The sequence below is a fragment of the Vipera ursinii genome (assembly GCF_947247035.1).
Source record: "Vipera ursinii genome assembly, chromosome: 1".
NCBI classification, from domain to species: domain Eukaryota; kingdom Metazoa; phylum Chordata; class Lepidosauria; order Squamata; family Viperidae; genus Vipera; species Vipera ursinii.
In genome coordinates, this window is record NC_139512.1 from 113,486,176 (window position 1) to 113,498,906 (window position 12,731).

Below are 12,731 nucleotides of genomic sequence, written 5' to 3' on the forward strand. Positions count from 1 at the left end.
TGATTTCCAATGGGGAAAAAAACTCAACGATCTTTGCTAAATTCATACCTAAAAGAGTGAACTGGGGAAAACATCACCCTTTGTATCTTTAATCTGGAAAAGCATAATAGAAAACTATGTTAATAAAATACAGAGGCATTGCCAGCCCTAATTCTGTGAAATTATTTCAGCCTTACAGCTCAAAGTTGTATCTGTTGATCCTGGGCATATCTGTTTGCTCAGTAAACATGTAAATAGAGGTAAAAGATGTTTATATTAGTATGAGTTTTATCTAATTTCAGGGTTGGCTGTGATTGGAAAAGGGGAACAGCAGCATGATTTGATGGTATTATAGGAACTATTAGATACAATATGGTGGAGATTGAAATTCATAAGCTATATGTCACAGAGTATAACTGCAACATCATTGCATAAAGTATAAGGATTTGAAACTGGCAGAGACTTGAGTTATTAGAAATGTTTATTACAATAAGTTGCTCAAGGGTCTCGATGTAGCCTATACACTTCTTCATACAATCTCTTTTCCTAAATTATTCATTAAGTAATAAGGGTGAAAAAGGATGATTTTTGATCATTTGATAAAGTGGATAGCTTAATACTTACTTAATACTTAATACATTGACTCCCAGCTCACTGACTTTATTGTCTGTTATAGTTGTAACTAAAATACAAATCATGTAATTTGCAACCAGGATCACCTCTTTTCAGCAGTACCATCAATTATTTTTGACTACCTCAGAAATTGAGAATGGAAAGAATAAATAAAATATTTGTAACATTTAATCTATACTTTGACAGGCTGATATCTTCCTAAAACTGACTAAATCACCTTTACATCAAGATTCTGTAGATGCCAAATGTAATACTTAGGTTTTCAGGGTTCATGCCAAAATTTGAAGAAAATAACCTTGCATGAGTTTACTGTTTGGAAGAATTGCAACATCTGCATGTTACCAAAATGGCATCTAAATGTGAACAATAACTTTCTAAACTGTGTTGATATGAAATTGGATAGAGTAATTCAGCATCTCCAATTAACTTTTGTTAAAAAACTTTAAACTTTGGTAATTGTTATTTCTTTAGCCTTAAAGTCAACGAAAATCATAATCCTTTATATCAATGTTACCTTGACATTTTCTATTACCATGAACCGAGCAGCAATTAGATTTTATATTAGAGCTCTGGATGTTATTGTAATAGACTTTTCCAGGAGCTGAATTTATCTCCTCCTTAGACCTGGGGCAGCACTCATTGAGTTTGGTTTCACAGGTTGGAGGAGTCAACCAGCTTCTGGTCTGTTCCTAGTACATTTTATCATCTCTGGTGGACATGTAAGAAAGCTAAAACATATTGCAGTCATGTACGTGTTTTAATTCAGAGAAATCTCACATTGAACGTACAATTGAAGCCAAATGTTCTTCTTTTAGGTTTGATGGACAAATTGAGAAAAAAACGTTGAATTTGTCTTTATATGTGACAACAGTGAAACTTCTTTATGCACACAGGACTCACAAAAAATACTTATAATAGAAGAATGGATGCTGAAATTAATTAAGTTGAAGAAAATGAAAATTTTGAGAATTTTTTTTGTCTAACTTTGTTTCTATTTGGAAATGACTTTTGTATTTTTTGCTTGAAACCAAAAGAAATGAAACTTTAATATTAGGATTTGATATTAGATTTGATTAGAGAAGTACTGTGTGTTATGATTTATTCTAATTGTATTTTTATGTTTGTATCTGTACCAGTGAAAATTGTTTTCTTTTATAACTTTTTTCCCTTATTTGCATTCCCCAATTTTGCTTTCTTCCTGTACCTTCTCCCTTTCCTGTCCAATTTCTTTGGCTTTTTTGCTTTTTATATTTTCCTGTTATATTGTTTATATATAAAACAAGACAGTTGAGTTTTGCCCCATTTTACCTTTCTTGTCACAGTTGTTAAGTGAATCACTGCTTTTATTAACTTAGTATTTATTTATTTATTTATTATTTATTAATTTAATTTATATACCGCCCTTCTCTCAAGAGACTCAGGGCGGTTAAAAGGGCAATACATAAAAACAGATACAAAAAATTAAAATTATTAAAACATGATTAAACAGTGCCCATAATAATACAAATTTAAAATTAAAATCATAGTAACAATCCCACCCCGTCCCATCAGGCCAGGCCCGCTTCGTTAAAGAGATGGGTTTTAAGGTCGCGCCGGAAGGAGCGGAGATCGGGCGCCATCCGGAGCTCTACCGGAAGATGGTTCCATAAATCCGGTGCACCCACAGAGAACGCTCTCCCCCTGGGGGTCACCAGTCGGCATTCTTTGACTGGCGGCACCCTGAGGAGGCCCTCTCTGTGGGAGCGTACTGGGCGGAGGGAAGATGACGCCGGCTGCAGGTGCTCCCCAAGGTATTCTGGACCCATGCCATGTAAGGACTTGAAGATCATAACCAACACCTTGAACCTCACCCGGAAGACAACTGGCAACCAATGCATCTCGCGGAGCAAAGGTGTAACACGGGAGTATCGGGAGACCCCCGATACAACTCTCGCGGCTGCATTCTGTACCAGTTGGAGCCTCCGAGTGGTCTTCAAGGGTAGCCCCATGTAGAGAGCATTGCAGTAATCAAGACGAGAGGTCACGAGCGCATGAGTGACCGTGCGCAAGGCATCCCGGTCTAGATAGGGCCGCAACTGGCGCACCAGGCGAACCTGGGCGAACGCCCCCCTAGTTACAGCTACAATATGGTCTTCTAAAGAGAGCTGTGAATCTAGGAGGACTCCCAAGTTGCGAGCCCTATCTACAGGAGGTAATGACTCACCCCCCATAATGCGGGGTGGGATATCCTGAATATCCCGAGATGCCGGTACGCACAGCCACTCCGTCTTGTCAGGGTTGAGACGAAGCCTGTTCCTCCCCATCCAGACCCGGACCGCCTCCAGGCACCGGGACATCACGTCGAGGGCATCACTGGGGTGGTTTGGGGTTGAAATGAAAAGTTGGGTATCATCAGCATACTGATGGTACCCAACTCCAAAACCACGAATGATCTCACCCAGCGGTTTCATGTAGATGTTGAACAGAAGGGGCGAGAGGACCGACCCCTGAGGGACTCCACAAGCGAGAGGCCTCGCGGTCGACCTCTGCCCCCCTGTCAACACCGACTGCGAGCGTCCCAGGAGATAGGAGGAGAACCACTGAAGAACCGTGCCTCCCACTCCCAATCCCCTGAGACGCCGCAGCAAGATACCATGGTCGATGGTATCGAAAGCCGCTGAGAGGTCTAATAGGACTAGAACAGAGGAGTATCCTCTGTCCCGAGCCCTCCAGAGATCATTCACCAGCGCGACCAATGCCGTCTCCGTGCTGTACCCAGGCCTGAAGCCCGATTGGTACGGGTCTAGATAATCCGCTTCATCCAGGACCAGAGGGAGCTGGTGCGCCACCACACTCTCAACAACCTTCGCAAGGAAGCGAAGGTTGGAGACCGGACGAAAGTTATTCAAAACAGCCGGATCCAAGGCAGGCTTCTTGAGGAGAGGTCTCACCACCGCCTCTTTCAAGGCGGCGGGAAAACTACCCTCACTCAAAGAAGCAGCTATAACCGCCTGGAACCAGCCTCGTGTCCCCTCCCGGGCTGCATAAACCAGCCAGGAAGGGCACGGGTCCAATAAACATGTGGTGGAGCTCAGCCTCCCCATGATCCTGTCCACTTCCTCCGGAGTCACAGGATCAAACTCCTCCCAGGTGACATCGACAAGATCGCTCGTGTCCTGATCGTCCGATACTGCCCAGTCGGAGTCCAAACCGGTCCGAATCCGAGCGATTTTGTCCGACAGATGTTGACTAAATTCCTCGGCACGCCCCTGCAAGGGATCCCCACTAACCTCCTGGTTAAGGAGGGAGCGGGTCACCCTAAACAGGGCGGCCGGGCGATTATCTGCAGACGCGATGAGGGCAGCGAAGTAGTTAGATCTCGCTACCCTCATCGCAGCGAGATAAGACCTAATATGGGTTCTTAGTCGCAATCGGTCGGATTCAGATCGGCTGGACCTCCAGACGCTCTCTAGGCCCCGTCTCCGACGCTTCATCTCCCGGAGCTCCGCAGAGAACCATGGAGCCCATTGGGATCTGCGCCGGGTCAGGGGCCGCAAGGGTACAACTCGGTCAAGTGCCTCCGTGGCCGTCCTTTCCCAGGCTTCCACTAAGGCATCTGCCGAGCTGTGAGCTGAGGAGGCAGGTGGGGACCCCAGCGCTGCCTGAAACCTCTCAGGGTCCATTAAGCGCCTGGGGCGGAACCATCTAGTTGGCTCAACAACCCCACGGTGGGGAGTGGCAAAACGGAAGACCAGCCGCAGGAGATGATGATCGGTCCATGACAGGGGCATAACAATTGGGGAGCCCCCACCAAGATCATCTAACCACCGACCAGATAAGAAAACCAAGTCAAGGGTGTGGCCTCCCTCATGGGTCGGTCCATGAATTACCTGCATCAGGTCCATGGCCGTCATGGAAGCCATGAACTCCTGAGCTAACTCAGATGCTCCTCCCAGGGATGGTAGATTGAAGTCTCCCAAAACCATAAGTTTAGGAAACTCAATCACCAGCCCTGAGAGGATATCGAGAAGCTCGGGCAGGGCTGCTGCTACGCGACTAGGCGAAAGGTACGCGAGAAGCAAGCCCAACTGCGCCCTAGGACCAAACCTCAATAAGAGAGATTCACACCCGACTATCTGAGGAACGGTGGCCTCCTGCGGGCATAAGGTCTCCCTCATAACCACAGCCACTCCCCCACCCCTACCCTGAGTCCGAGGCCGGTGCAGCACCCGGAAGCCTGGTGGGCAGAGATCCACCAGGGGGATACCACCCTCTGGGCCCAACCAGGTTTCCGTAATGCAAGCCAGGTCCGCTTGCTCACCCTCAACTAGATCCCGGACGAGGGGAGCCTTATTAGCAACGGACCTGGCATTTAGGTACACCAGTCGGAGCTCAGGTGGCTGCACATCCCCGCTCCCAGAGCCTTGGGTCGAAGGCAGAGGGTCGGAGCGCCTCACCGCTTGAAGATAGCGGAGAGGCCCTCCCGGAGGTCGATACGGCCCTCTGATCTTACACCTGCAGCCATTCCCTATCGTTGTGGGAATTGGCAATCCCACGACCCGCTCCAGAGCTCCAGAGATGACCGACCCCGGCTCCCTCTCAACGCGATCTCTCCTAGGCCTGGTCTGAACAGCAGTAATGCGGTTGTTAAATGAATCTGGCTTCCCCATTGATTTTCCTTGTCAGACGTTGATCACACAACCCTGGGACACTGCAACCATCATAAATACATGCCAATGGCTAAGGTTTGACCACATGACCATGGGAATGCTGCAACAGTCAGGTGAAAAACAGTCATAAGTCACTTTTTTTCAGTGCCATTGTAACTTCAAATGGTCACTAAACAAATTGTTATAAGTTGAGGTCTACTTGTATATGGTGACTTTGAGCCAGTTGCAAAGTAAGTTATTGGGGGAGGCAAAAAGTGGTAAGGAGGAATATGACATATTCTGTGTTCAGCTCATAGAGGAAAGACAAGAATGTCTTTAAAATATTGGAAATTTACGAACACATCAGGAATTATGGGGTTTTCATGCATGGGGAATACTGATAGGATTATTCTACAGTAGTACTAGATAAAGCAACCAGCCTTGGAACAGTCTGGTGGAATTATTCTGGAATTGTTTCACTGATAATATAGATAAAATAATTTTTAAAATAATTTTAAGTATGTGTAATAAATTAAATATATGGGTGTTTCCCTGAAAATAAGACCAGGTTTTTTGGCCAGGTCTTATTTTCAGGGGATGTCTTACCTCCAGCACCGACATCCCTGCCCAGCCGATCCACTTTTTCTGGGGTTGAAGGAGCAGCTTCATTTTGCAGTCAGGCCTTTCCAGAAGGCCTCTGCTAGCCGAGTACTGATTCAATCCACAGATCAGTCCTTGGCTGCAGAGGTCTTGCAGAACCGAGCTATGGATTGAATCCATAGCTTGGTTCTTGGCTGCTCAAGCCTTCTGGAAAGGTCTGTGACTGAGAAATGCAGGCCTGGCTGCCGAAGACGCCATAGAAGAAATGGGCTGGTGAGGAGAGGCCTGGCTGCAAGGTAAGTGCAGGGTGAGTGGGGCAGATCCACACCCCTACTCCTGCCCTAGCTTGATTTTTAAGTCTGTGCCTTGCCCCAAAACTAGGGCTTATTTTGGGGGTAAGGCTTATATTAGGCCCACCTTCAAAAATCAAGCTAGGGCTTATTTTCAGGGTAGGCCTTACTTTTGGGGAAACACGATATATAATTTTTGCCATTAATTCCGTCATGTTTTATTATTGTTTGTATAACTGAGAAATGGATTTGAAACTAGATTTTTTGCACAATTTTAAACTGTTGTAAGATTTTTGTTTAATAAAACAAAAATTAAAATGCATCTTTAGTAGTATTGCCAAGAATGCATTTTATCACATAATGCACCATTTCTGAGTAGCATGGAAGGTGGAACATGTAATGGAAAATAGAAAATGGGAGGTATCTGGAAATAAAAGAAATGGTGTATTTAGGTTTTGCTATGAAAGGGATGGGGAATGGAAAAATGTTTGTGTGTATGGTTGTCTTAGAGTCAATACAGTTTTGCCCAAGAAAGATTCACTGAAGAAGAGGTATAAGTAGAAGCATAAGAGAATATACCTCCATATAACATCTATTTCACAACTTCTGATTTTCACATGTAGTCCCCTTTAAGAACTGAAAATAAGAGCAATAACTATTAAACATGCATCTTGCCTTTTCACTGATGTTTCCACGTTACAGGAATACGGGCCAGAAAACTTCAGTCTTCCCTGAAGTTTCTCAGAAGGAATGATGTCTTGCAAACTGTTGTTAAATTTAGCTTCAAATAAACTGGAGAACTGATCCTTTGACTGGGGTCACACAACGTACATAAATGTAACATGTTAGGTTTGATTAATTTTAAGGTTGAATGTGGTTGAATGTACTGTGTGAATTCATCCATTAAGTTGCATTAGAAAGTATCTTAGTCTGTTGTAACATGGGGATAGGCACAAGAGTTTGCTTTTGAGGAAATCCAAGAACAGGGAGGTACCCAATTGCCTTTGAAACAGTAGTCTGAATCATCTTTAGTTGTTTACTAACTTTAGTAGTTAGTAGTTATTATTGCAGACTAAAAAGGGAGGTTAACCTCTGAGGCCCACACTGAGGCTCACAAGTTTAGTTTACATAATTTACTTCTTCCACTACCAAGAATCTACAGACATGGCTACCTTCTTGAGTATCATTTGCCATGTTTTACTCATCAATGCATACATTTAGAGAATTTCAGTTGTATAGCCAGGTAGTCTGTTCCACTGAATTTTAGGCTGACACACTACGAACCTCAAATTGTAGCTAACAATTTTGGGGACATGCTTAATATTTTATCAGTATTCAGGATCTACCAAATGGGTTTCTTGCTGAATAAATCATAATTGCCTGGGATTACACATCATCATGCCAAGAACTTTATAAAATACTAGATGTAAATTTACACAACTTAAGCAAACCTACACCAATCTTCTTATGACCGTAAAAACAGTAAGACACATGAAACTCGGTTTTTGTTTTGCAGCTACAACTATTAGAGTTCAGTTGGAAATGTTTACTTCAAGTAATCAAAAGATATGAATTTGTTCATTTATTTAATATTGCTGCCCATATACTGCTCTTCCTACCTTCACTGTAAAAGACTGTAATTGAACTATCATACGTTTATAGTCCAGGAAAATGCTTTCATTTTTTCCTCTAAATTTTTGAAAGATTGATGTTTGCAGAGAACTTCACCAATCATTACAATGGGATGAAAAGTACTGTAGTGCTGCTGTTTAGCTTGCATATCTGCTTTAGCACCAACAGAATAAATGACAATTTCATTCTTAAGCCATGCAAGTTTATGTATATTTAAAATAAAGAGTAATACACCTGGTCAGTTCTATAAAAGTAATTGTGTATGGAGCAAGTAATGGCTAGATAACAGGAAGTATGGATACCTTGGCATAGTAATATATTGATTTAAAGAGAAATAATTATATGAAAACTTTCTGCAGAGTTTATTACTTTCCTTTTATGAAAACCTTTGCACAATTTTTAGTAAAATAAAGCAGACAGCTGTATTATGACTCAGATTCCTGCCAGGCCCAGACTCACTGAATCCATCCCTACTTTCTCCCAGCTTCCATTTTCCTTAGTGAAGTTGTAAAATGGGATTCGTAATAATCATAATTGTGAAGTTTCATTTCAATATGCACCACTAGAATAACAACCTTCAAGGTAGCATTATTGCTTTACTAAAATGTAATTATATTATCTGTTCAATAGATCAATAACTCTCAATATTTTGTACTTTATCCTAGCACTTCTATTATAGTGACAAAAACCACTGGTTATGCTCAAGAGTGTGTATCTATTAATGAGGCTTCTTCCTCTGCTGATGACAATTGGTTATTTATTATGCATTCTGGATTTATTAAATTAGTACCTTATAATTTTAACTTCCTTTTACTTACTCAAGTCTTTTCTTGGTATTTCTGTGGTTGCAAAAGATACTTACCAGAACAAATAACATGATCACTCAGACAGGATACACTGTCATCCCTATTTGTTTATTCCACTTGGTATTCCTCACATTTTTTGCATTGTCTCCTCAAAGTGAATAGGTCACTTTTGTTAAAACAAACCAGATGGGAGATTAGGTAACTTTATTGCTTAATTTTGTGTCAACTCTTAATAGACTGATGCTTTCTAGATTTCTGACTACAACTCCCATAATCTCCATTTTACCTGTGGCGATGCCAGCTAGGTATTCTGGGTGGGAAAGTCAAATCTCAAGGCACCTGGCTGGAAAAGGCAATCTCATAAGAAAGCTTCCCTTAGCTGAGGTAATAACTTTAGGGAAGTGAGATTGTCTTCCATTTCTATCCACAAAAGGACATGAACGATAATTGGTGTCAGCCAAGCATGAACATGTATGACGGGACAGACATTTTGCCTGGCTCATACAATATGTTGTTTCTGCAGTGATAGGCATACTTTCATGACTCTTATTCCAAGGTTATTCCTTTGTTCCAGTTGATAGTATTCTTCAGTTATAAAGAGCCATGAGGTAATTAATTTAAAGTGGTGGCATAGATAATGTAGATATATTAGTAAATAAATGAAATTTAAATTTATGAACAAATAACTGGCTTCACAATTAGATTCAGATTTCTTTTTGATAGGTCTGTAACATCTTTCCTTTTATTTTGATTTCTAAATAAATGAGCTACTGTTTTTTTTTCTTTCCTCCCTATGAACCTTTTTTCTCTTTAAATAAGAAGTGCAAAATGTGGCCCATTTCAACTCATAAAATTCACTTTTACAGCTTCCCTGTTCTTCTGAAAGTTACATTGATTTAATTTTTGTCTTATCACCATCTACTGCTTAGTCTGATTGTAATCCTTCCAATTCTTACACATTTTTCATTTGTATCAATAAAGGTGCTCCCATGTCCTTTGCAACCAATGTATCAGATAGCTAGTCAGGAACCTAGATCCAGTTTGGTTTAGTGGTTAAGACACTAGATTAGAAATTGTGAGGCAATGAATTCTAGTCTTGTCTTAGCCAGAAAGCTAGCTGGGGGATCTTGGGCCAGTCCTTCTCTCAGCCTTAGGAAGGAAGGGAAAACCACCTCCAAAATACCTTGCCAAAAAAATTGCAGGGGCTTGTCCAGACAGTTACTAGGACTCACAATGACTCTAAGGCACCACAGATAGATAATTGGGGCACAGATATCTACTAGGGCAGCAAAACTACTGTATAAAGCTTTGAGCAATCATGAAACAGAACCTAATCACTCAATGATTTTTTTAAAAAAATTCTTTGGTGCTTTTATGATTGTAGGTTTCTCTACTTGAAATTAATATTTTCCTCTTCACCCATGGAAATAACTCCAGTAAGCCTCAAATACATCCATCTGCATTTAGATTCCGCCCCACAGATGTATCATGGCTTCTATAGGAACATTAGTGGTTAAATAAAATACCCTGTGGAAGCCATATAAAACATTTCAAAAATGTTGCTTCAGCACTGATTTACACATATCTAAAATGTTAAAGATTATGTGGATCTTTATATTTATGAGGAAGATGGACTGATGTTTCTATCTGCCTTGCATAAGTAGAGGTCCTATTAGCTAGAATACTGGACCAGTTGTGTCATGCTTTCCTTAACAATTTTTATACAATTAGCTTATGTTTTATTCACAATTGTATTTGCTGTTTAAGATCCAGTAATTGCTCTGTTTTGGGGATCTTCATGATAATGAACTAGGATGTCTTTTTACCTTCCTAATGCAGAGGTACCAAGGTAGCTAGTTTTAAGAGATGGTGATGGGCAAACTAATGGTGTGATATGGCTACAGGCAGATTCTCTTGTTCTCATTCTAACAAAAGTACACAGGCACAATCATTCCTCTTTTTAGCTCCATGGGGCATATAATGGTGGTTAATCCCTTTATCCTAGACAAGGAACAGGATAGCATTAAACAATGGAACCTTGGTACTCAATTGCTTTGAAACTTGTCCAGTTTAGTACTCAATGCATTATGATGTGAAAATTCTGTCCCAATACTCCTCGTTTGTTTGGTACTCAACATATAACCTAGAACTTATCAGTGTCAGCTACCTTGTGACTCACTATATTATCCTTTATGGGGAAAAATTGTTTGGTACTCATCATTTTTGGTACTCATCGCACCTTCCGGAACCAATTAATGAGGAGTACTGAGGTACCACTGTATATCTCAACCATGCCCCAACCACAATTTCATACATGGAGGTATACAATATACAGAATTGTTATATACATATATATTTATATAATATGTTATAATAATTTCTTTCTTTCTTTACAACAGTGTTAGTTTGTATTTTCATACATAGGCTAAAAAAGTCACATAATGGCACAAATAGTGCTTGGAGTTCTCTATAGCCTTCATGCTGGGACAAATTAGAACAGGAATCCAACAGATAGCATTCCTAGAAAAGGTAAATAAGTGACCTCCTAAGAATAGCAATACATGAATGTTTTGCTGCCTCTTCAGCCACTACATACAAAGAAGTCCTACAACTTATGACTGAGGTCTGGAGGGCCTTGAAATCATAGATATGGATGAGATTTGGTATTCTTCTCCCCCTAGAGGAAGATGAATCTTATTAAATGCTCAAGAAGCAGGAGTCCACTGATAAATGCCTGGCTCCAACATACCCCAGCAGAAGAAAATAATCAATGAATGAAGGGTACAAGCAGGGCTGCCATACACAGAAAATTGTATGATTGTTTTTGAAGGAAAGGCAAGAAAAGTAATTATTTGTACAGAAATTTTACAGGATAGCAAAAGACATTTGGTTATGCCCCTACTCAAAACAGTCCATACTCAAAACAGTCTTCCACAACACTGATTCCATATGAATTTCTTTCACCCACACAATAGTTAATGAACATATTCAGTCATAAAGAGAATACTACCCGGATTTCTGTCCCTTGTATCAGATTCTGGAGGTTGTCTGGCAATTAGTATTACAAATGTATCATCATAAATTTAAATTGACTGGAAGGATGGTAAAACACCTTTCCTCCCGTCATGCCCAGCACTGGGAGAAAAATAGATGAAAAGATCTGCTCATCAGCATGTGATTGATGGTGAGTAGTTCTATGAAGAAAACTGACAAAATTGAGATATCAGCGACTTACTTTAAAATTACAGTTGAAAATTAAGTATTAAAACAGCTTGAAAATTAAGTATTGGATATTATTGCACTGATCTCAGGTAAAGTATCTGTCTGCAAGCCAATGAACATTTCTGATGATATGAATAACATTGTATTAATGCCATCTATTGTATGATAGCACTATATTATTTGAATTGCATGGAGTGGGACAACATATGATAGACAATGTGTTTGTACATGAATCTGAGTCTGAATGCTATTTTTATACTTGGGACTGGGACATGTCTCTCCAACATAAATCTTTTTAGCAGCAAGTCAAGTTTCTGAACATCTGAGTCTCCTTTAATCTCCCACGCACATTAAATGAGTCCTGATAAATAAGAAAGTTTGTTGTCTGTATGTTACTTTTCTTCCAAAATCACTTCTGCTAGCATCTAGTTGACATCATTTTATTTAGGCATGGAACATGGACGGAGGTTCTTTGCATAAAAGAAATTTAAAATCTTAAGAACTTTCTTATGCATAATAAATAATTGAAACACAGTCATCAAATAAGAATAAAAAACTTAAGAATTTAGAATGCAGAATTGATTTTGAAAAGGAATCATATCAACCTAGATGTCACTTTTACATGAATGAAGTCAAATGAAGTTTTACATGAATGAATTCTTTTCATAAAAACCTTTAATCAGTTTCAGGATTAGGATTTGGAAGTGATGGAGTGGGCTCACACTCATTTCTACATGCTTTCAAGTATGCCTCATAATCAAAAGGGCCAACAATCTCAACACAAAAGTTGACTCTTATGTTGTATTTCCTAGGTATTGGCAAAAGCCCGCTTCTGATGAGGAAACCAGAGAAAGGAGAAGATATTTCGGATATTTGACCAAATACAGTGGCATGAAGAATGAATTTTCTGCAAAAGCAACTCTTGCAAATTAGAAGAAAAG